General features: G+C 37.8%; 1 pseudogene; it reads right to left on the reverse strand.

Moving 5' to 3' along the window:
* Positions 1-199: 199 nt before the first annotated feature.
* Positions 200-24,590, reverse strand: part of LOC111158251 — a 186,569-nt pseudogene continuing 162,178 nt past the window's right edge.

Genomic DNA, 24,590 nt, shown 5'->3' on the forward strand with positions numbered 1-24,590 from the left:
ACTTATAAATTATATTCATATTTTCCTCCATTTATATTTTCATACAGTCTCATGTTCATCATAGTCTCTATGACTCTAATTGCCTCCAGAGCTCTGGTTATTCTTTTATTCTTATTTATTGATTGGTTAGCTAAACGTTATCTCTTTTATTGTTTTTTTGTTTGTTTTGTTTTTTTCAGGACTATGATGAGGCAGTTTATTACCCCAGCATGTGTTCTAATGCTTTTTGTTGGCAACTGCTACCTGTCTAGTGATTCTGTCCAGATTCCTCTGTCCCTAAACTGTCAGTTTGCAGCTCCCTTCTTGGTCCTTTTCCACCATTTTCAGCCTTGGTAGGGCTTGGAGACCCCTGTGCGCCATGCTGTTGGAGCCTTGCTGAAGTTGCTGGGCAGGACCCCCTTTCTCTGATGTTCTCTGCTGGTCTTGGCCTTGGAGGCGACCTTGGGCTGCGCTTCCCCAGAGGTCCCAGTGCTGTGCTCTGGAAGCAGGTCCTGCGTAGAGCCAGTTCTCATCACAAAGAGCAAGCTCTTTGCACTTGGCCGGCTTGACAGTGCTCACCCTTCAGGGAACTTCCCGCTTCCCAGACTTTTTGAGGAAGGCTGCCAGAGTCCTCATGGACTCCCGCTACTTCAAGTCATCCACAGGAACTCCATGTCTCCTGCAGCCTCCGTGCTGCCCCTCAGGGGACCCTTTCTTTGTCTTCTTTTCATGACAGTGATATGGTTGTTTTTACTAAAACAGCTCTTGAGTTTGTTTACTTATGGAATTTTTTGTTATCCAGTTTTCAGTCTTTTTTGTCAATTCCTTTCTTCTGCTTTCATTTAACCAATTCTTTCTTGTTTTCATAATTGAGTTGGGTGTTTAGTTTTATCCTTACTGGTTTACTTACACAGGTCCTTAAGTATATGTATTTTCCGTGAGTACCATTTTAGCTGGATACAATTGGTTCTGCTAGGTAGAGATACAATTACAATTTTCTAAATATTCTTAATTTTTTGGTTAGGAGTTCCTACAATCATAAGTTTGTTGTTTTTTAAAGATTATTTATTTATTTATGTTTGAGAGAGAGAGAGAGAGAGAATGAGCAGGGGGAGAGCAGAAGGAGAAGCAGTAGGGAGTTGAAAGCCAGGCTCCATCTCAAGACCCTGGGATCATGACCTGAGCCGAAGGCAGACACTCAACCCACTGAGTCACCTAGATGAACCCCTCCCCTTTCTTTTAATCATAGGTTTTTTAAATGAGTTTTTAATTTTCAGGTAACAGGATTTTTATTCTCTAGTTTTATTTACCTCTGAGCAGAAAATATTACCATCACACTTTCTATTTTTAAATATTTGGTTAGTTTTTGATGTGTATAATACGTACCCATTTTTCTATTGTACTATGAGCACCTTAAAAGAAGGTATATGCTGTTTTCTTTAAAGAGTTTGATATTTATCTACTTATACCCAATTAAATATAAACTATTATCTATTTATATCCAATTAAATATAACACTATTATTTAGTTCTATACCTCTCCTTATTTTTCATCCTTTGTAATTTTGAGAAATAAATTAAAGCTTCCTTCTCCCAATACAATTTTGTCCATATCATATCATTTTTTACTATTTTGAATCTTGTATTTAATGAAATAAAAAATAAATAAAAGGAAAAAATCATAACATCAAAAGCTGTTTAAAAAAAGGATAAAATTGATCAACTTTCAGTATACTAAGACACACTGAGAGACATCTAAAGACAGAGACAGAGAGTGCAAAGTTACCTATCTCAAGTATGAAAAAGGGATTATCACTTTAGGTGCTAGAGGTAATAAAAGAATAATAAATACCAGGAGTATATTTATGCCAATAGATTTGGCAACTCAGATCAAGTAGACAAACTACTTGAAAGACAAAAAATTATTTAAAGTGATTCAGGAGAAAAAGAGAAAATCTGAGATCCTCTGAAAGTATTAAAGATTTCAATTTATAGTATAATAAAGAAAATCCCTGGCCTGAATAGCTTCAATAGTGAATTCCATCAATCATTACAAGAAGAAATAATACAAAAACTACATAAACTCCTTTAGGAAATAGAAGTATGGACATGGCTGAACTTCTTTTATAAAACTAGTATTGCCCTCGTACCAAAATAAGACACAGACATTATAAGAATCTCCTATGAATAGATATGCAAAGACCCTCAGCAAAATATTATCAATTCAAATCCAACAATCTCTAAAAAAGGTTTTTACATCATGACCATCTACATTTTTCCCCCTCAGGAATCAATGGTTGCTTCAAGATTTGAAAATCAGTCAAACATAAGTTTAACATATAAACAAAGGAAGAAAACCACAAAATTATCTCAATAGATGTAAAGGAAAGCATTTAACAAAAGTTGACTTTCACTTATAATTTAGTAATAGAAATGAGCTTCTTCAATCTAATAAATAGTATGCACAAAATACCTACAGCTAACATCATCTTCAATGATTAAAGATTAAAAACCTTTTCCCTGAGAAATGGGGGGAAAAAAGAGAATGTTCGCTCAGAGCTGTTCTATTTCACAATGCAAAGGAAGTTGTAGCCAGTGCAATAAGGCAAACAAGGAAAGAAGGAAAGGAACAAAAGGCAAGGAGAGATCACAGGAAGAATGGAAAAAACTGTTCTTTCTCTAAGACAATGTTATCATGATCATGTACAATGAAAATCCTAAGGAATCTACAAAGACTCTTATCATTTGTAAGCAAATTAGCAAGTCCACAGGATATAAAGAGAGTATAAAAATCAATTGCATTTGTACTCTGACATTGAAAAATTAGAACTTGAAATTATAATTACTACCCCTTTAATTGTATTCTAACATGAGATAATCACGGATAAATTTAATAAAATACATGCCAGATCTGTACACTATAAATTACAAAATATTGCTGAGAGAAACTAATGATCCAAATTGATAGAAAGGTTATGTCATATTCATGGGTCAAGACACAATATTGTTAAGAAGTAATTTCTACCCATATTGGCCTATATATCAACATAAAATCAATCAGTACCTCAGAAACATCATTGTAGAACTTGACAATCTGACTCTATAATCTGTACTGGAAAGAAAGGACCTCGAAAGGCCAAACACTGGAGTGTCCCGTTCAAAGTTAATGCTGCTACATCATCAAGAAGGGGATAGACTGAAGGCAGTAGGTCCATACACAAAGAGTTGTTAATGAGTTATATAACAAGTCAAAATTGAGGATTTAACTATAAAAGTAGAATAATTAAGACAATATGGTATTGGCATAAGAATAAATATATAGAATAATGTAACAATACAGAAATATATTCATGGACACCAAATGATTTTGAACAAAAGGAGCCAAGATAACCTAATGGAGAATGGATACTATTTAACAAACAACAAGGAAAACCAGATAACCATATAGAAAGATAGGAACCTCAACCTTTATGTCACAATACACAGGAAAATTAACTAAAATAGCTATAAACATAAAAAGTAAGCGTTTAAAAATTCTACAAGAAAGATGGGGTGCCTGGGTGGCTCAGTGGGTTAAAGCCTCTGCCTTTGGCTCAGGTCATGATCTTAGGGTCCTGGAATCGAGCCCCGCATTGGGTTCTCTGCTCCGCAGGGAGCCTGCTTCCTCCCCTCTCTCTCTCTGCCTGCCTCTCTGCCTACTTGTGATCTTTCTCTGTCAAATAAATTAAAAAAAAAAAAAGTCTACAAGAAAGAGAGGAGAAAATATTTGTGGCCTTGGTGTAGGCAAATATTTCTTACATCACACACAAAAAATCAATACTTGGACTTCATCGAAATTAAAAACTGGCTTTTCAAAAGTCACCATTAAGATAATAAGAAGGTTAATTAGATTGGCCAATTTAATTTTTTAAGTTTTTACTTAAGTTCCAGTTAGTTAAAATACAGTGTAATATTACTTTCGGATGTACAATATAGTGAAGATTGGTATATTTAAATGCACACATGTGCATGGATGTGCACACACACACACACACACAATATATGTATCATATATATATATGTGTGTGTGTAAAGATTTGTACTCATAATATATATCAATAACTCTTATAACTTGTCAATTAATAGTATACACACACACACACACACACACACACGCACACACACACACATACACACATATTCGTCTTTTCCCCAAGTTCCTGCTAATATTTGGTTTTCAACCCCAGTTCCTGACACAGAGCTCCGAAATCCTTTAGAATTTCCTGGGTTATAGGAACATCTTTTGTTCTAATAAGGTAACTCTTGGTGGTCTTCATAAATATTCCAAAAGTAGAGAACAAGTTGGTGAACATGACCATGCACCAGGAAGGTGGAGTGCCCCAACTCCACAGAGACAGAAGCTCTTGTATTCAGGACACATCCAGACCTCGCCCTCTGTATCTCTTCATTTGGCTATTCGTTTGTTTCTTTTAAAACATCCTTTGTTACTGTATGGTGACTAACATAACATAATATAAATAAATAAATAAATAAACAAACAAATAAATAAATAAATAAAACATCCTTTGTAATAAATCAGCAATAGTAAGTAAACTATTTTTCTGGGTCCTGTGAGCCAATCTAGCAAATTATCAAACCAAAAAGGGGGCCATGGGAACTTTGAATTTATAGCCAAATCAGACAGAAATTGTGGGTAACCTGGGGACCCACTACTTGAAATTGGCATCTGAAGTGGGAGGCAGTCCTGTGGGATTGAACCCTCAGTCTATTGGTCCACACAAACTCTGGTTAGTGTCAGAATTGGACTTAATTATTAGGACACCCGGTGTCAGAGAATTTGTCAGTGTGGGAAGAATACCCATACAATCTGGTATCAGAAGGGTTATGAGTAAAGGAAACAAGTGCTTTTTTTTTTTTAAATATAACTTAATAAGAAAAAACCTAATAAAAGGTAAGTGAATGGTCAATAAGCACATAAAGATGCTTAACATCATTAATCATCAGGGAAATACAAATTAAAGCTACACTGAAATCCAATACACACCCACCAAGATGGCTAAAATAAAAAAGACTGACTCTACCAACTTTTGGGGAAGATGTGGATTAACTGGAACTCATATATTGTTACTATAAATGTAAAATGATACAACCATTTTAGAAAAGAGTTGGGAAGTTTCTCAAAAAGCTAAACATACCATAAAATACAAAAAATACATCCCTAGATATTTACCCACGAGAGATGAAAATATATGCCCATACAAAATCTTGTTCAAGGATATTCATACAGCTTTATTCATAATAACCAAAATGTTGGAATAACATAAATGTCCATCAGTAGGTGAATGGGTAAGCGTATTATAGTAATACCTACAATGGATGTATTCAACAAGAAAAACTAGCTACTGATTATCACGCCACAACATAACTGAATCCTAAAACGCAGTATGTTGAGCAAAAAAACCGTATATAAGAGAATAAATACTACATGATTCCATTTATATGAAAGCGTGAATATAAAAAATTTAATCTATAGTGACAGAAATTAGGTTAGTTGTGTGTCAGGGGTCAGGGTGGAGCTGGGGACTGACAGTAAAGGGGCAGAAGAAACCTCTTGAGATGATGAAAATCTTCTATATTGTGATAATGGTTATGTTTGTCATAATTCATGAATGCTTATAATGGAAGTTTTTCACATAAAATACTTGATTTTTTTTAAAGTGAAAGTGGGTTTTTTGTATTGGAATTGGTGGTGATTCTGTATGTGAGTGATGGATTTTATATAAGGCACTTGATTTGCAATGGGAGATTTTATCAAGGAAGTTCTATTTGGATTCGGATGTTTGAGTGTAGAGTACTCAGCTGGTCCTGATGATGTTCACTGATTTCCTCTCCCCACACATAATGGTGAAGGTGAGCATAAGAGATCCAAGCTTTGGGGTGCCTAGGTGGTGTAGTCGCTTATGCATCTGACCCTTGGTTTCACTCAAGTGATGATCTCAGGGTCATGAGATTGAGCCCTGTATCAGGCTCCACACTCAGCGTGGAGTCTGCGTAAGATTCTTTCTCCCTCTTCCACTGCCCCTCCCCACCTTCTCTCTTTTTCTTTCTCAAATAAATAAAATCTTTAAATAAAAAATAAAAGAGGGCCAAGCATTAACATAAGCCAGAGAGATTGTTCTGAGGCATTCTCTCTCAGAGACCTTTAAATAGTACCTCATTTCTCTTAAAGATTGTGGTGGTTAAATTGTGATTGGGCTAAGCGATGCCCAGATAGCTGGCAAAATACTATTTCTGGGTGTGCCCATGAGGGTGTGTCCATGAGTGAAGAAGATTGCTGTTGAAGGCTGATAGAACAAAAAGGAGAGGAAGGGTAAATTTGCTCACTTGCTCAAGCTGAACAAAAAAAGGCAGAGGGGTGGTGAATTTTTCTCTTGCTTGAACTGGGACACTGATCTCCTGCCCTTAGAAACTGGCGCTCCTGATTCTCAGGCTTTTGAGTTTACACTGTAACTACAACATCACTTTCCTGGGCCTCCAGCTTGCAGAGGACAAACCATGGGCTTCTCAGTCCCCATAATCATTTAAGCTAATCCTTCATAATAAATTTCTTTCTGTATATATCTGTATGTATACTATTGTTTCTGCTTCTCTGGAGAACCCTGATGAATACAGACATACAGGAAACCCACTGTTTGTTTCAATTCAAAGGGTCCTATTTATTCCTATGGAAAAATGGAGTTGTACATTGTATAATGTTATCCTTTGTACAGGTTTATATGTATATATCCATATATAATTTCACACTTTCATTATGTTTTCATTTTATCCTTTCAGTGTGTCCTTTAATTTTTATTTTACTTTTTAACTAGCCAAGCCTATTGTGGGCAACATTGTTGAATGTAATTTTCTATACTATGTAGATAAGAATGGTGTGGTGTCCGGATATGTAAAATACATTAAATCTGGGGGTTCTAAGTTCTCCTCCTGATAAATGATAAGTCACTTAGTTGAAAATAGAGTATCTTAGGTTATTTCACTATAAGTGGATATGGAGGTTAAATAAAGTTATTTCTAGGTTTCTACTTCCACAACAAAAGAGCAGAGCCTTGAACTTTTCTTCCTAGTTGTTCTCCACAGCATTTTCCTTACAATTCATGCATAACGAAATGTATTATTTCAAGTAAGCCGGATCTGGGTTCAGATTCTAACTTTATCCCTTGTCCTGGCCCTTGAGTGACAACTCTCTAATTTCTCAACTCTCTTTTATTAGATGGAAATGATAATGTTACCTTTCATGAGTGAGAGAGAATCCATAGATGTTGGGCATATCAGTAAGGCTTCACGGAGTTAATGACATTTAAAATTCCTTAATTCATAGGTAAGTTATCAACAAATGGGATGAAGAATGTAGCATTTGAAGCAGAACACTGTTCTCAGCAAAGGAACAGAGGTAAGAAATTATAGGGTATATTTGACAGCTATACCGGTTTGTACATGGAGTGAGAAAAATTTTCAAAGATTATTTATTTATTTTGAGAGATGGGGGGGGGAGCAGCAGGAGGGACAGAGAAAGAGAGAGTGAGAGAGAGAGAGAGACTCTCAAGCAGACTCCCTGCTGAGCACAGAGACTGATGTGGGGCTCCACACTATGACCCTCAGATCATGACCTAGGCTAAAATCAAGAGTCAGACGTGCAACCAACTGAGCCACCCCGGTGCCCCTGGAATGGGAAATTTTTAGGAGAGTTGTGAGAGATAAAACTATAGGAAGGCATTGAATGCTAAATCACAGAATTTGGATTTATATAATCACTAATGGGGATCAACAAACGTCCTTGCCCAAGACAGGGATTGATCAGAATTCTCCTTTAAGAAAAATATTCTTGTAATGATGAAAGGAGTACCTGGAGCTTGAGAAAGCAATTATCAAAATCAAAGAGTGTGGCAGTTAGGAGTTTACATAAAGCAGAACATCAAATGTAAGACACCATCATTTGTAAGATGCATCATTAGTCTACTTAGTAAAATGAAAGAACGGGAAGGGCTGCTAATTAAACTATGACACAATACTAATACATCACTGATTGTGAGACATATTCCAGTTTCAGAGATGTTACTATTGGAACAAATATGTATGTTAGAATTGATAAAATATGGTATAATGGTTGTAAAGAAAAAGAAGAAGAGAATAAAAGTTTTGACAGAATCTGCTAACTGAATTACCAAAAATAGAGTGGGCATAGAAGGAATCAAACGTGGAACTGAGATTTTTAGTTTTACTTCTTAAAGCTAGTATCAAAAAATGGTTATTGTGGTACCATTAGAACCTCTGGGATGTTGTGGATCAAAGGGCTGGGAATGTGAAACAGAACTTGTAGGCATAGTCATTATTTGAGAGTGATATTTGAATATCACATACTTAGGAATAATCATTGAAGTCATGTGAATATGTGACCTCACTAAAGAACAAAGAGTAAAGAATGGAACTAAGGACAGAAAGGTACATTTTTGCAGGAGAAAAAAAGAACAAAGAAAACATAAAGAAAAATAATTAAAGAATAGAAAAATAGTCATTCTAGGATAGGAAACCCAAGTTAGGGAAGAAAAATATTTCCAGAAGAATGTGTGTTGGTCATTAGAGTTAGAGGCTGTAGAGTGGTTAAGGACGAAGGAAGCCAACCATTGGGAACAAAAAAACATGGTTCTGTTTCAAAGTTAATTAAGTGAAGTTAAGATTTTACGTGCTGAAAAATATTCTCAAAGAAGCATGCTGAACAGATTTTATGTTCTTTTCTTTTTTGAGAACTTTCCAGCATTTAAGAGGGACACATTTTGTTTTAAAAGCTAGTATATAGGTGTTTAGAATCTGCCCCACATTTTTAAAAGCTAATGCATGCAATTTACCAGTAATCTGAACCAAATCTGAAACATAGCTGTCATAATAACTTCTCCACTTCCCAGTACTGCAGATGGTCATTAGAATTTTCAAAGAGAAAAAATAAATGTAGCATCCAGAAATAAAGAAACAGAGAGCAAAACATTTCTCCAAATGAATAAATAAATATTAATATGACTCATATTACAAATACTTCCTAGCAGAGGATAAGGATATATGGCAAATATTCTTTCAGAGCCACAAGCTCTACTTCATCACACCTTCTCATAGGGAACACATTTTCACTGGAAGGAAATCCTTCATCTCGTGCCCAACTCCTCACTTATCTCCAATAAAACCTGTTAGATCACATGAAGGAAGATTGGAACTTTCTGGGTCCCCACATGCATGGACCTCTCTTCCTCCATGCCAGTTTTTTGTTTGTTTTTGCTTGTTTTTTTATTTCACAGCTTGTGTTGTATTTCTCAGTGAGAAGAATAACCCAGCATCCCAACTCATCTATTGTTGGACATCATGGCCTCTGAGGAAATTGTCAAACTAAATGCATTTCTAGGACCATGCCTGGGAAAAGGGAAGGGGCTAAGAAGAAACAAATCACTGTATTCAATGACTTCTACTCTGAACATTTTTATGTTGGCAAAATCATAGTAAAATGAGCAACAAGGAAAGCCTTGGTGTAGAAAATTTAGGCTCAAAAAGTTGGGATGAAAACTAATATTTGTTGAACCTTTAAATATGAGCCAAATCCTCTACTAAGTGTTCTAGAGATATTCTTTTATTTTATTCTCAAAACTACATTATGAGATGTATCTTATTGGTCCCAATTTCCAGGTTCTGATACTGAAGATGCAAGAGATTATTTGTCTACTGTGTGACAAATCAGGATTCAAATCCAGGTCTCACTCCAAAATTCATGACTTTTCTACAACACAGTGTTACCTGCTTGAATAATGGGGAGAAGTGAGTCCTGAGACTCAAAGCTGTGTTTGGAACATATTAACAACCAGTTTTTCTGAGCTGATTATGTATTGAGCGCTCAGTTTTCATTTATTTTTTTGCCATCAGTTTAAACAAATTTCACCTTCCCACCATGCGCTTCTGTGTCAGCACTCACCTCTCTGCAGTAGAGAGACACCAAAGTAGCCAACCTAGGATTTAAAGCTAGTTCACACTTTTATTTATATTTATTTTTTATTTTATTTATTTTTTATTTTATTTTATTTTTATTTATTTTTTTAAAAAGATTTTATTTATATTAAAGAAAAAAGATTTTATTTATTTATTTGTCAGTGAGAGAGAAACACAAGCAGGGGGAGCAGCAGTTTCCCCACTGAGCAGGGAGCCTGATGCAGGACTCGATCCCAGGACCCCAAGACCATGACCTGAGCTGAGCTGAAGACAGACACTTAACCGACTGAGCCACCCAGGCATTTTTAAATAGTATAAGCTTTTTTTTTTTTTTTTTTTTTTTTTTTAAGATTTTATTTATTTATTTAACAGACAGAGATCACAGGCAGGCAGAGAGGCAGGCAGAGAGGCAGGCAGAGAGAGGAAGGGAAGCAGGCTCCCTGCTGAGCAGAGAGCCCGATGTGGGGCTCGATCCCAGGACCCTGGGATCATGACCTGAGCCGAAGGCAGAGGCCTTAACCCGCTGAGCCACCCAGGCGCCCCAATAGTATAAGCTTTTATCCACACTTTTAAATAGTATAAGCTGCTTCTGTAAGTTAGATAAAAGTGGTTTATTGTTAGCTATTTCTATTTGCACATAAATAATAGCTTAAAGCTCCTTCAAATTATATATATATATATTTTAAAGATTTTATTTATTTATTTATTTGACAGACAGAGATCACAAGTAGGCAGAGAGGCAGACAGAGAGAGGGGGTAGGAAGCAGGCTCCCTGCGGAGCAGAGAGCCCGATGCGGGGCTCGATCTCAGGACCCCAGGACCATGACCTGAGCCGAAGGCAAAGGTTTTAACCCATTGAGGTACCCAGGCACCCTCAAATTATATTTTTAATGGAGTAGATGTGCCCTAGCACACAGTTTTTCTTACAAGAACTCTTCGACTTTTTCTGTTCTATATGCTGCACATTAACTTTTGACAAAGAACTATTAAAATACAGCTATCGTATCTCAAATGCCCACCAAAAATAATATTGGAAAGTGGCCCCTAATCTGTGACACAAAGGCAACAAAATCTACCTCCCAATATTATTGTGAATATTAAAGATGATTTATTCATTCAAAAATGGTTTGTCGCGTACCTGCGATGTGCCAAGAATAGCTCTAGTTAGGTAAATTGCCCAGCAACATGCATGGCACAGACCTGGTGCAGAGTAAATAAGGGCACGGTCCTCACCTCGTAGGACCCCAAGAGAATAGCCACGCAACTATTAAAGGGACTGCTCATGACTTCTGAGAGGTGTCCTTTCTCCTTTGGCCCCTGGTAGCACAGTGACCACTGAAGGGCAATGGTTCTCCCATCAGCAGAGGCCCTGCCTTGTCTCCTTGCCCTGTAGCTACTCAACTGGGTCACACAGTGCTGTGTGAAGGACCAGCATATTGGCTTTTATGTTATTTACTTCTTCACAGCAGGCTAGGATTTTTATGCCAAAGCCCACCAAACTTAAGTTCTTACACATGCAGTGGCTTTAAATATAACCCAAACAAGAATATTTTTAGCCATTTAGAGCCTGCCTGCTTTGCTTACCCCGGGAAACCGTACCCAACATCTGCTAATCATAGATAAGTCAAACTAAGTAAGCACAAACAACAAAAAAAACACTCTGAGGAAACTAGAAAGTTGCTGTTCAAGGAGTATGAAGTTTCAATTATACAAGGGAAAGGTTTGAGGGTATTATTTACATGCAAATAGAAATACCTAATAATCAACTGTGTTTATTTAGTTTATAGCAGCAGTGTTTTATATTGTATTTAAAAGTGCGAACTGGGTTTAAATCCCAGGTGGCCACTTAGTAACTAAGGACTTGGCCAAGTTATTTACCTTCTCTAGGCCTCAGTGTTTTGATCTGTGAAATAGAATAACATTTAGGATAACCCATGTAAAATTGCTGATATTTGACAGTTTTTGAACTAGAAAGAGGGCAATTTCATGTAGTTTCATCTAAAAACTAACTTTAATATGTATGCCAAGGGGATTATAGAAATAATATGCGGAGAGCATCTAGCACACTTCCTGGAATATATTCAAACCACGATAATGTTCTCTCATATTTCCCCTCAATTCTCCATGGAGGATGCTAACCTTTACATATAAGCTGGTCTTAATTTTCTGTGTTAGTGAAGATAGCCAGGGGATGGAAAACCAAATACTGCAAGTGATAATCATAATCTCTTAGAGCTAAATTGGACCTTAGGTGTGAATTACTCCAGCCTACTAATTTTTTAGGTGAAGAATATGAACTTGGGCACTAACAGAGAACCCCTTCACCATCCTAGATTGGGATCATGATATATAAACCCCCAATTTTTCCTATAGAACCAGTCCATCTGCTTGTCACAGAATAACTCTTAACTCAAAATTTAAATGCCAAAACATGTAAGAGGGACTTTTGGTGATCATTTTAAAGTTTGAAATAGAATTTAACATCATTGGCAGTTTAGACTAATATGAATATGCTGAACATTATGAACTGCAACCATTTCACAAGGTTTAAGTCATCAAGAGCATTTATTAAAACACTTAGAGAAAAAAATCCCTACAATAGAGATAAAACATTAAATTAGCTCTAATTAAACAATATAGACCTTAATACATTGTCCATGCTAGTTCCTCTAAATTTCTTCCCCTTCTGTCAACTATTCATATACCTTTAGGACCTCCTAGGTAAACTTAGTCCACGTAAACTTTAAAATAATAATATAATAATATTCACAAAATCTTTAAAATCCCTTTTTGATTGTAGGCATGCTATTGGTTTATACTCTGCTACAGTGTACATACAGGCTATATCTAAAATAAGAATACCAGCTGCAGGAAATAGCAGAGTGTCATGACCACTTCAATTAAGAAGTATAGTCATTTGTTAGCTTAATTAAAACTCTAGGCTTTGATTCAGAAAAGTGTTGACTAAAATTCAGCCTCAACTAGACTCCAAATTGGCAAAAAAGCAAACATGTTTATATATGGTCAGTAATGGCAGACAGCCTTGGAAAAATTGAGTTGAAAAACAAGGAATTATTTGCTGGGTGTGAAATGTAAGCATACTATAATCCATTTTTCCTCCGCTTACACCCATCCCTGGTATTATTACATAGCCTATGGAATTCAAATTGCATTGCAATCTGTTTTTTGCTAATGTACTGTGCCAAATAGGCCAACAATGCAGAAACATAAAACTACAACTATAGCCCATTTTAATAAAGAGTAAGTCATTGGCTAGGTATTTATCCAGAGTAGTAGTGCTGGTGTTCATAGACAAGGGACAAGTTAAATGGAACAAATTAAGAGAGAAAAAAGAAACAAGTAAAAGATTGCCTCAGACATGACTGAATAAGGCCACTAAAGATTCACAAGCATAGCACTACTCTGTCATTTATTTTCCTACAGTATATTCAAAGGTTTTCCTAAGCAATCCTGGTAGTAGTCATCTTTGCTTCCACTACACTATACTCACTGCCTTGCCTAGCCGGGGATCAGTTCATTTTCTTCTGATTAAATTTACAAGAATCATGCAAAAACAATTGCACTGTGAGTTTTGCCTCTGATACTCCAGTCAACCAAATGTAAAAGTGGCATATGGCACAAAGGCAAGCTGCAGATGGCCCAACAGCAGCCGTGCACATCTGGCACGAGGCTGTTTGAGTTTGTATTTGCCAACTTGCCAGATGACTCTTTCTGGAGAAGAGCCCAATAAGAAAAATTCACTCATCTTCCTTCTTCTACGGACTCAATGCTTTAGCCACTCTTCTCAGCCTCATCTGTATAGCCCAAACAATCACAGATTCTCAGCCCTTCTAAAAGAGAAAGAGAAAGGGGGCAAAAAAGAGAGAGAGAGAGAGAGAGAAAGAAAGAAAAACCCACAACCAACAACTCCATTTCAGTTTGATTGTAAATAGTATCCAGGTTTTCTGATTTTACAACCTCTGTGTAACCACTTCAGAGCTTTATCTTCGGGAGCTAGTTAGATGGTCTATAAAATGGAAGAACATTTGGTGCAAATGTTTATGCAGTGGTAAGAATACCTTGATAGAAATTCAGGAATATCAATCTCCCTCCAAAAGCTTTGCAGCTAGATATTGGAATCAAGCTGTCAAGATATTTTCAATCTAACTTAATTTGATACCAGGGGTCCAACTGGAATAGATTGTAAAGAAATCACTCTTTTGCTACAAAAATTATTTTATCTTGTAGGTAATTTACATTTTCTAGGGAAAGTGTACATGCTCTCTTTAAGTATGAACTATCTGTATAAGATGTCAGCAGGAGTCATTTTTGCTAATCTCCTCACATTTCTAACTCTCTCAAATAATTTGCATTTACCTAAACATACCATGACGTAGCCTATTTTCCTACAGTTGCATATACTTTTCACTCTATCTGAAATATTCTTCTACTTTTTGACTTAACACCATCTTATTCATCAATCAAAATTCAAAATGTTACCATCTCTAAAAAGATTTCGCTTCTTCTTCCTTTTCACCAGCTCCCCAAAATACCTCCTTTGTGTCTTCATAGTGTTTTGAATATGACTTTTTTTTTTAATATACTCTCCTAGTTTATCTCCCTGATTAGTGTGTTGGTTTGTGATGGCTGCCATAACAGAGTCTCACACACTAGGTGGTTTAAACAACAAAAATTAATTTTCTTATAGTTCTGGAGGCTAGAATTCAGAGGTGAAGATGTCATCATGGTTGTTTTAATGAGGTCCTTCTCTTTGGATTTTAGATGGCCATATTCTCCCTGTGTTTTCACACAGTTTCCCCTCCACACATGTTAACATCCTAATCTTTTCTTCTTACAAGTACACCAATCATATTGGATTAGGGCCCACCCTAATTACCTCATTTAAATTTAATTAACTCTTTAAAGACACTCTCCCCAAATACAGTCACTTTTTAGGGTTGGGACTTCAACATATGAATTTAGGGAATACACAGTTCAGCATGTAACAAGTAGGTTATGAATACTTTGAAAGTAAGATTGTTTTAGTTACTTAAACATTTCCAGTTTCTAGCACAACCTTCATTGGGTACCTTGAGAGTAAGATCTCGGATAATTTCTTTTAGGAAAAATGGAAGAAATGGTACTTGAAGGTAAGTCCAAATCCATAGGGAGGATAGGTCTTAGGGTGGACATGTATATAGCATTAGTGTACAAGATTCAATTAATGACCTAGGAGGCCTGTTTACTCATGCTGTTAGCTGGGCAAAGGGTAATCATAAAAGGTATATGTGAAGAAATTATGGTCACTGGGGGGTAGGGTGGGTTCAGCCACAACTACTGGGAAACCAGGACACAAACTAGTAAATGCAATTCCTGAAAGAAAAGAAGAGTGAGTCAGGAATCCTAACACTGAAATATAACACTATCATTGGTGCCATTGTCTCAGGACGTGTGGTCCTCATCAGTCAGCTATTACCATAGGATGCTGTGTAACAAATCACTCAAAATTCATGGGCTTAAAAGAGCAATCATTTGTCCTTACTCAGGTATCTGTGGTTCAACTAGGGTTTTGGTGATCTACTGGGGCTAAATTGACTATACTGTGGCTATATTTGCTTCAAGTTATTATTGTGTCTAGACTTATTTCCCCATTGTGGGAAGGATCAGGTCAGGTCTGCATATGTGGAGTTCAGGCCGTACAGGCAGCATTTACCCAGTAGAAGTTCTTCTCATGGTGATAGCAAAAGTACAAGAATGCAAGCTCAATCATTTTAAGATTTTGTTTGCATTTCGTTCAACATCTCATTGGCCCAAGCAAGTCACACAGTTGAGCACAAAGTCAAGATGAGGAGGGAGTTCTCTCCACCTTTAGTGGGAAAGATAACAATGTCACATGGAAAAAACCACAGATATGAGAGTGGTAAACAATTGGGGCCAAAATGCAATCTACCATAAGCCCTCTGAGGTCTTGAGTATAACTTTACAGAAGAAAATGAAGAAGTTGACTCTCATTCACTTTGTAGATTGTTTTACCTTTACCTAAATAACCCTCATTTTAAAAAAGGAGAAAAAACATAATTTTCAGAAAATATACAAAGAGATTTATATAATCATTAACACAGAATTATACAATCTCTCCTCAATCTTAGCTCCTTCCCGAAACAATACCTTGCACGTGGCTAAATCCTTTGCCACATACAGATCTCAGAATAGTTATACTGTCTATGTTGGATGTGCTACTGTGTGCTCTCACAGCACTCTGAACTTTCCTGGTCTTTGAAAATCTCCTGCTTGCTTCACTGCAGAGACAACCAGGTCCGTGGCTAGGTTGTTAAGTGCTTTGACCTGAACATCTAACAGTATCTGGCACAGAGCATGTATCAGGTACATTTGTGTTGCATGAGAAGGAGTGATGTCCTTGACTTAGAGATAGGCTTCTCGGAGTTAAGGAGTAACTAATTCTGGAGGACCAAGGTGAAAAACTTGAATATGGATTCAGAAATTTTTTTTTTAAAGATTTTATTTATTTATTTGACAGACAGAGATCACAAGTAGGCAGAGAGGCAGGCAGAGAGAGAGGAGGAAGCAGACTCCCCTCTGAGCAGAGAGCCAGACGCGGGGCTCGATCCCAGGACCCCGGGATCATGACCCGAGCCGAAGGCAGAGACCTTAACCCACTGAGCCACCCAGGCGCCCCTGGATTCAGAAATTTTGATGAGAAAGAATATTACTGTATCTTAGAAGGGCCCAAGCTTAAGTCCTACATCTCAGTCAAAATGACTCCTAAAGGGTAGATCACAAGGCCTCTGGATACAAAGTGAATGCAGTGACTTTTAAGTTCACATTTTAAGTTCACATTTGGGCCCTTCTGGTCTATAGAATAATGCTTTTTTTTTTTTTTTTTTCATCATTATACTTCTTTACTATGGCATGTAAGTGTTCCTTTAGAATGAATTTTTGGATCTGGATTCTTGGGATCAGAACATAGAGGTTAAACTCACTTTGGGGAGGTCAGGAGAATGTCTGAAATTGAATTCAGGTATCTTGTTAATGACAGAAATCCTTCTGGCACTAGGAGCTAACTGAGGTCTATGTCTGCCACTTGAGTGAAAACCCCAGATGATGTGTGTGTATGATGAACCAGCGGAGGCAGCAGCCAGTTTCAAAGGTGCAGAGGCTGAAGCATTGGTCCCCTTGGGAGAGATCAATAGGGATTCTGGAAAACTAGTAATGTTTCTAAGTTCATTACCTTTTAATATAATAGGTTGTTGAAAAGCACTAAAATAAAATAATGAAGGTCATATGCTAAAACAACAATGGTATTCCAATTTTTACCCCCCAAAATATTGTTAAAGGCTTGTTTAAAGATAATGCTCAGTTTGAGTTGCTTTTGAAGTGACCAGGCAGCAGTGTTAATTGGGCAACTGAATAGAAACCAACAAGACAGAGGATCATAGGGAAAGGGAGGGAAAATGAAACAAGATGAAACCAGAGAGGGAGACAAACCATAAGAGACTCTTAATCTCGGGAAAGAAACTGAGGGTTTCTGGAGGGGAGGAGGGTGGTGGGAGGAATGGAATGGCTCGGGGATGGACATTGGGGAGGGTATGTGCTATGGTGAGCACTGTGAATTGTGTAAGACTAATGAATCACAGACTTGTACCCCTGAAACAAATAATACACTATATGTTGAAAGAAAGAAAGAAAGAGGACGAAGGGAAGGAAGAAACCATCCAAACCTCTCACCACAGCTTTTCAGGGCCTCGGTGTTTTGCCCTCTTGGCCTCACCAGCCCCTTCTTATCCCAGAAGTATTTGTGTTCTCTATAGTCTAGAGACATGAGTATTGATCTGATCCCCTGAAATTCAAATATACCAAACTCTTTTTTATCTCCCCTTTATCATTACCATTTCCTCTACCTGGAATGTTTTCCCAAGATATCTTCCAATGGTGTCTCCATCTCCCCATTCAGATTTCTGTCCAAATGCCACCTGCTGAGAAAGGCCTTCCCTGACCACACTACCTGCACAGTTTCTCTATTGCAGCCACCCTTGGTTCCTTCACTGGATTTTTCTTCACAGTACCCATTGTTCTCCAAAGTCCTCTTGTTTATTGATATATTTCTTGTTTATTATAACATTCCCTTCTAGAATAGAAGTCCCTTGAGGGCAGAGAGCCAGTAAATATCTGTTGCATGTATATGCCTGAATGAACAGAATGATGTAAGCAGACTCTGCTATAACACTGACACTGAACTTGAGATCATTGGTAGAAGGTCCCATATCAGACTACTGCCATACCCTATTATAGGATTGATCTCAAAGTTTAGAAGAGTTAGTTAGAATGGTTGTTAATAAAATATTGATCCACATATACAGAACATTTACATGGGTCAAGTACTATATGAAGCACTTTACTTACATTAACATTTAATCTTCAGATAAACCTATAAGTTAAGGTACCATTTTTACCTCTATTTTATAGGTAAAAAACACTGGTGGTTCCAGTGATGAACCTACTTGCTGAAGGACTTTTGGTAAGTAAAGAATGCAAAGATAAGATCCAGAGATATTTTACTTAAACTATAAGCACAATACTGGGCTGCCTCACTACCCACAGGTAGGCCCTCTTGGTATGTTGCTTTTCTAACAGCTATTCCACAGAGGATGTAAGTAATTACCTCATAGTTTTCCTTTTGCTTCCTTCCCACTCTTCCTTTTCCTCATGCCGCAGAGGACTTGCAATCTAGAATAAATCTTACTTCATATTTCCTTTTCTGTCCTGGCTCATTATGACCTTGAAGGCCCATGGAGTTTCTACAGATCTCTCCTTATAGGTCCCTAAATCCTTGCAACATACATTTCCTTTTCTGTCTGTCTATTTTGGTTACTTCTTGGCAGTCATGCTTTCCTTGCCCATTACTCATCTTCTGCTGTCACCGACTATTGCATTTCATAGAACATTCTAACTGAATTTATAATCTCTTTAGTACATAAAACTAGATTGTCCATATACAAATCGAAAATTCCAATTTACTAGTGGATTTACTTTCTGTTTTGAAGACTTTAATATTCCCATCAGAGTTAGAGCAGTTCAAATAACAAGAAACATCTCCCAGGTAACCTCCAAGTTTCTAATTTTCTGTTGTGATTATTATACTTGGCATATCCTCGGACATTTCAAATTCCTAAAGTCTACATGAGACAAGCATGTCTGTGATGACAGGTTTGGGGCCCAAATAGTTTCTTCTTTTCAGTGTGTCCACAGAAACATAATGATGAGCAAAGCAGTAACTAGCACACCAATTATCTAACCAGACATAGGAATTAGGCTTATAGTCAACAGCTATAGTAAAACAGCTGGATCTGGTCACAACTAGGCTATATTCCTAGAAATTATGAATCGTGCCCTTGGAAAATGGTGCCATGGAATAGTTTTTTTGTTTGTTTCTTTTCCTCTAGGAGTTCACTTTTTTCTTTATTTTAGAGAGAGAGAGAGAGAGAGCATGAGAGAGTGCACAAGCAGAGAGCAAGGGGGAGGGGCAGAGGGAGAGGGAGAGAGAGAATCTCAAGCAGGCTCAACGCAGGGCAGAGAGGTGAGGCAGGGCTCAATCTTACAACCCTGAGATCATGACCTGAACCAAAATCAAGAGTCAGATTCTCAACCAACTAAGCCACCCAGGTGCCCCTCAAGAGTTCAGTGTCTAGCGCAGTGTTCTTTATACTCAACATATCCTAGTTTACGCAATAAAAATATATTGTTTGCCAGGCAATACAATTGAGATTCAGCTGCATGTTAGTGAGTTTGTTCAGCAACTGGTCCCTCATTATGACAGAAGTTAAAATAAATACTAGCTCCAATCTATGTATTCTTGAATTCACAACACTAAAAGCGTGCCTATTCCTTTACTTTTGGCATATTTTCACATGGTTGCTTTGGCTTGTATTTTTTACATGTGGATGGTTAAATATAAAGTGGCATGAAACTCAGAGTTAAATAAATAACAATCGAAAGGGCAAACCAAAAACAGTTCACAACAACAGGGCTTTGTAAGGAGGTGGCTTAGTGGTAATTGAGACATGGGTTAGAGAACTGCTTCGGCAACCACTGCCTCTGGAGACCCATCTATGTTCTAATCAGATTTGATCTTAATACAAAATGCCATACATGAAATACCATGTGTAGGAAGGTCTAAGTTCATGACTTTGGTATTAATCCCGTACTAAACCCACGCATCAAACTCCATGAACTTTAACTGAAATGGGGAAAGACAATTTCAGAACCTGCCTGTAGGTGGATAATTTATGATGTAGTGAGAAATAGAGAACTTCCTATACCTGAGCAACACAAAGGGCCACCTTTACTGTCATCAGTTACTTTTGTACAACATTGGGGTCAGCCTCTGCCCCCAGTTATTCAAGTGCAAGAACAGAACTGGTAGCAAGAAAATCAACAGATCCTCAGAGGTTGTAAAGCCAAACCTGGAAGGGGACTAAGCTGTTAACACTGGTCTCTCTATCCTCTGCCCTGCATGCCAGGAAAGCTCTGCAACCTTAAGAAACTTGCAGTCAGACTTTCTAAAATTCTGATCCTAACAGAAGGCTCTGAGTTCAGTTCTCCTTATTGTATGCAGAAGTCTGGGGAGCAAGTGCAGCCCGCTTGGAGTGTGGCACACCTCTCTTTTTTTCCTTCACCTGAAGCAGGACTGAGGCGGGCCAGGAGTGTCTGAATGAAGAAATTCTTTTCAGAGGGGAGAAGTTTCCCTCACCAGCTCAACAGGACTTAGCTTTTCCCTACAGTGAGAGGGGCAGATTGTGAGTAAGACAAAGTGAGTAAGACAAAAGTTAGTTATGACTCTGCCAAAGCACAAGCCCAGTGTTTTGTCCATTGCCATGGTCGGTTTTCTATCTGCATTGTAAGGGCTTGGTCCTGGATCAGGAGATGCTGACCACATCTTCTAAGTCATTTGTTGGTCACAGTGCTCCAACATCAAGGGTGTCTCTTACTCCTCGATTCCACCAGAGAATCTTTGAACTTATTAGATTTACATAAACAGGATCCCAGGTAAACTTTTATTAGAATCGAAGTTGGATGGCTTAAGATTTTGAAAATCATTGCAGAAGTGGGAGCTCAAATTTTTTCTTTACTCCTCACACGCGCTCCTCTTGAAGAAATGGCCAAATATGGTTCTAAGGAGGCAGTGAAGCCAGTTTGTAGGGAAGTGTAGCTGGTAGTAAATGGAATTATACATTGAACTTGAATGAAACCACTCTTTTGGGGGAAGAGCTCTCCCTTTTATATTTAAAATGGAGTTGAGGAGGTTAAGAAGGAAGATGAGATAAGGGTACCTCCTACTGAAGAAGCCTTATGGGACCAGGGTGGGGTTAAAGGCAGGAAACACAATGAGGGCACTCCAACCTATGTGAGATGAAGATCCCTTGTCTTCTTTCCCATTTTTTTCTTCCTGATTTTAGGGTGAAAACTAAGGGCAAAATCATATGCATATTTAGTGGACAAAGGAAAGGTTTTTTTCTGCCTTTAGGCTGGGCCATTATGTAATGGAGGTAAAAGTGCAGTTGAAGCTCACTTGTGATTTAGTCCAGCTTCATTGGATAAAAGATAAGATAGGATTGGAGTTCAATGCTCTATCTAGTGAAAATGTGAATGCACATTGCTGGAGTGTCTCCTGAGGATATATAGCTCACCGGTAACAGCAGATATGACAAGTTCAAGATTCAGACTGCGGTTTCACACCCCCAGGGATCTTTCCTTCTAAGAAATATGAATAATAGAGTGTTTTAAGAGGCAGAGATCAGGATTTTACAGAAGTGAGTTACACTCTTTCTGAAATGCCCACAATGGTTAAAGACCTTCCCAAGGGACAAACCTAAGAGGGTAGTCCCCAAGCAGATGTATTTTTAGGAAGGATAGATATCTAAATATGTTTTCTTGCCTTCAGCAATTTCTTCTGAACCTCATAAAAGATTTAAATGCATCTGGCTGTGAAAAAAAGATAGAAAGGCCTGGAAGTCTTGGAAGTCTGCAAGGATTGAAGACTATGGTCAACATCTACCATATCCAAATTTTAGGCTGGGCTTTTAGGGACCTTGGTTTAGGAGAAGCAGGACCTGGCAGATATCACTGCCGTAGTCTACTCAGGCCACCATAACAAAATAGCAGAGACTAGGTGGTATAAACAACAGAAATTAATTTTTTCACATTTCTGGAGGCTGGAAGTCTGAGATCAGTGTGCCAGCACCATTGGGTTCTGGTGAGAGCTTTCATCCTGGCTTATAGACAGCCACCTTCTCAGTGTGACCTCTCAAAGCAGGGCTGAGGGCAGGGGTGAGAGGGAGAGAAAAGTAGTCGGAGAGAGAGCAGCTACAGCAGGAGGAGGAGAAGGAGATAGAGAGAACTCTGTCTGATGTCTCTTCTTAGAGGACACCAATTTTATCATGAGGATCTTGCCCTTGTGACCTCATCTAAACCTAACAGTGTCCCAAGTGCCCCATCTCTAAATATGATCATCTCGAGACTTAGGGCTTCAACATATAAATTTGGGAGAGAGATAATTCAGTCCATAGCAAAGGGTTTCTGAATATAATAGTGCTCTGTATCTATAAGCACAAAAATGCCAAATTTATTATAATGAGACAGTAGGAAGGTCCTTAGAAACAGGATTACACCTTTAAGAGATGCAGCATAATGCAGTGAATTAAACATGGGTACTTGGAGCTAGATAGATTTGTCTTGGAATCCTATTCCGGCACTTGTAATCTCTGGGATGGCAGAACTCTGGACTAGGGTAATACTAATTCCTACTTAACAGAATTATTGTGAAGATTAGTGAAATAAAATACAAAACCTCTAGCACCACGGCAGGTACTGTTACTGCTCATAAATATTAATTCACCCTTCCTCCTTATATCAGTTAGAAATGTTTTAACACAAATAACAGTAGCCTTGTCACTAAACACACTTTAATTGTCTCTCAAAATTAACAAAAAGTCTGGAAGTAAAAAGATCTTAGCTTAGAACAGTACCTCAATAATGCCCTCAAGGACTTTTTATATTTTCTTCACCCACCTTAGTGTTGTTTTATCAGACAAGAGCATCATCAACTGCCCCAACAGAAAAGTGTATGCGCTTGTTCCCAGGTGGGTTGGTATACTGTTTGTCACCTCTTGGTCACCAGATGGCCAGTGCAACCCCAAACATGATACCTATATTCCATAAAAAATGGAAAAACGCCAGGACTACCTGTTTATTTTATCAGTAAAGCGAAAGTTTCTCAGGAACCTTCCAGTGAATTTCCTCTTAATGCTTCCTTTGTCAGTTAGTCACCCTCCCTGGAAAGGAGCCCAAAAAGCAGTAATGCAGCTCTCCAGCTTCTGTACTGGACACGGCATAGGAGAAGGAAATTAACAGTGGCTGATAGATTAGCTCTCTGTGGTAGGCAGAATTCGAAGGTGTCTCCCACCCCCAGTTCTGGTGTACAGCCTCCAGCGTATACAAACCTCTCAGTTATACTATCAAACTCTAATATAAGTACTGCTAGGAAGGGATTTTTACAGATGAAATTAAGGACCCAAGTCATCTGAGTTTAACAAAGGGAAATTATCTGGGTGATTTTTTATTTTTTATTTAATCACAAAACCCTTTAAATAGGAGTCTAGATGTCAGGGACTAAAGAAACTGAGGAGAATGCCAGGCACCTTTGCTTGTGGGATGATAGAGGAGGCCACGTGACAAGGAATGTGGCAACCTCTAGGAATTGAGAATCGCCCCAGCTAACAGCAAGCAAGAAAATGGAGACCTCAGGCTATAAACACAGGAAGTGAATTCTGCCAGTAACAAGAATGAGTTTAGAAGAAGATTGTTTTTCCCCCAGAGCCTCCAGGCAGGAACTCAATTCATCTGCTGTCTTGATCTCAGCCTTGAGAGACCCTGAGAACAGCCATGCTGTGTTGTACTTCTGACCTACAGAACTAGGAGCTAATAAATGGATGCTAGTTCCAAAGCCACCAAGTTTGTGGTAATTTGTTACACAGTTTTAAAAAACAAACACGCCATCCAACACTGCCCACCACATCTCCTGATTTTACTTTTAAAGTATTCTCATAAAACATATAACAAGTGATATTTATTTAATCGAAGTAATTTAGGAAAATAGTGTGTGGTGGAGAGATGAGAAATACTTTGAGGAAAAATATTTGTTTAAATCAGCATATTGAAAAGAGGCAGAAGTAAGCTATAGTGAGTTTTGACTGAAGTCTCTAGTTTGGAACAGTTTGAGCCTTAAACTTGAAAGTGACAGGAAAATTAGATATTTAGCAAGTAAATTAAATTTTCCCAGAAATAAGGAAGTTCTAAAACTTAATCCAAAGGATAGCATTGTTTTCTAAAGCAACTACACCATCATTTGTCCCAAGAGACACTCAGACATTAAACAAAGATATGAACTTGGCCATTCTGGCTTCACTAAAAAGGCCTTCTCCATTCCTGCATCTTGAAAGGCACTTTTATTAATTACATTTGCTTAGATTTTGAACAAAAAAGAGCTTCAAAAGTCACAACTGATTACCTGAT

Source organism: Enhydra lutris, unplaced genomic scaffold, assembly GCF_002288905.1.
Source record: "Enhydra lutris kenyoni isolate GAN:26980312 unplaced genomic scaffold, ASM228890v2 scaffoldscaffold58, whole genome shotgun sequence".
In the NCBI taxonomy this organism is placed as follows: domain Eukaryota; kingdom Metazoa; phylum Chordata; class Mammalia; order Carnivora; family Mustelidae; genus Enhydra; species Enhydra lutris.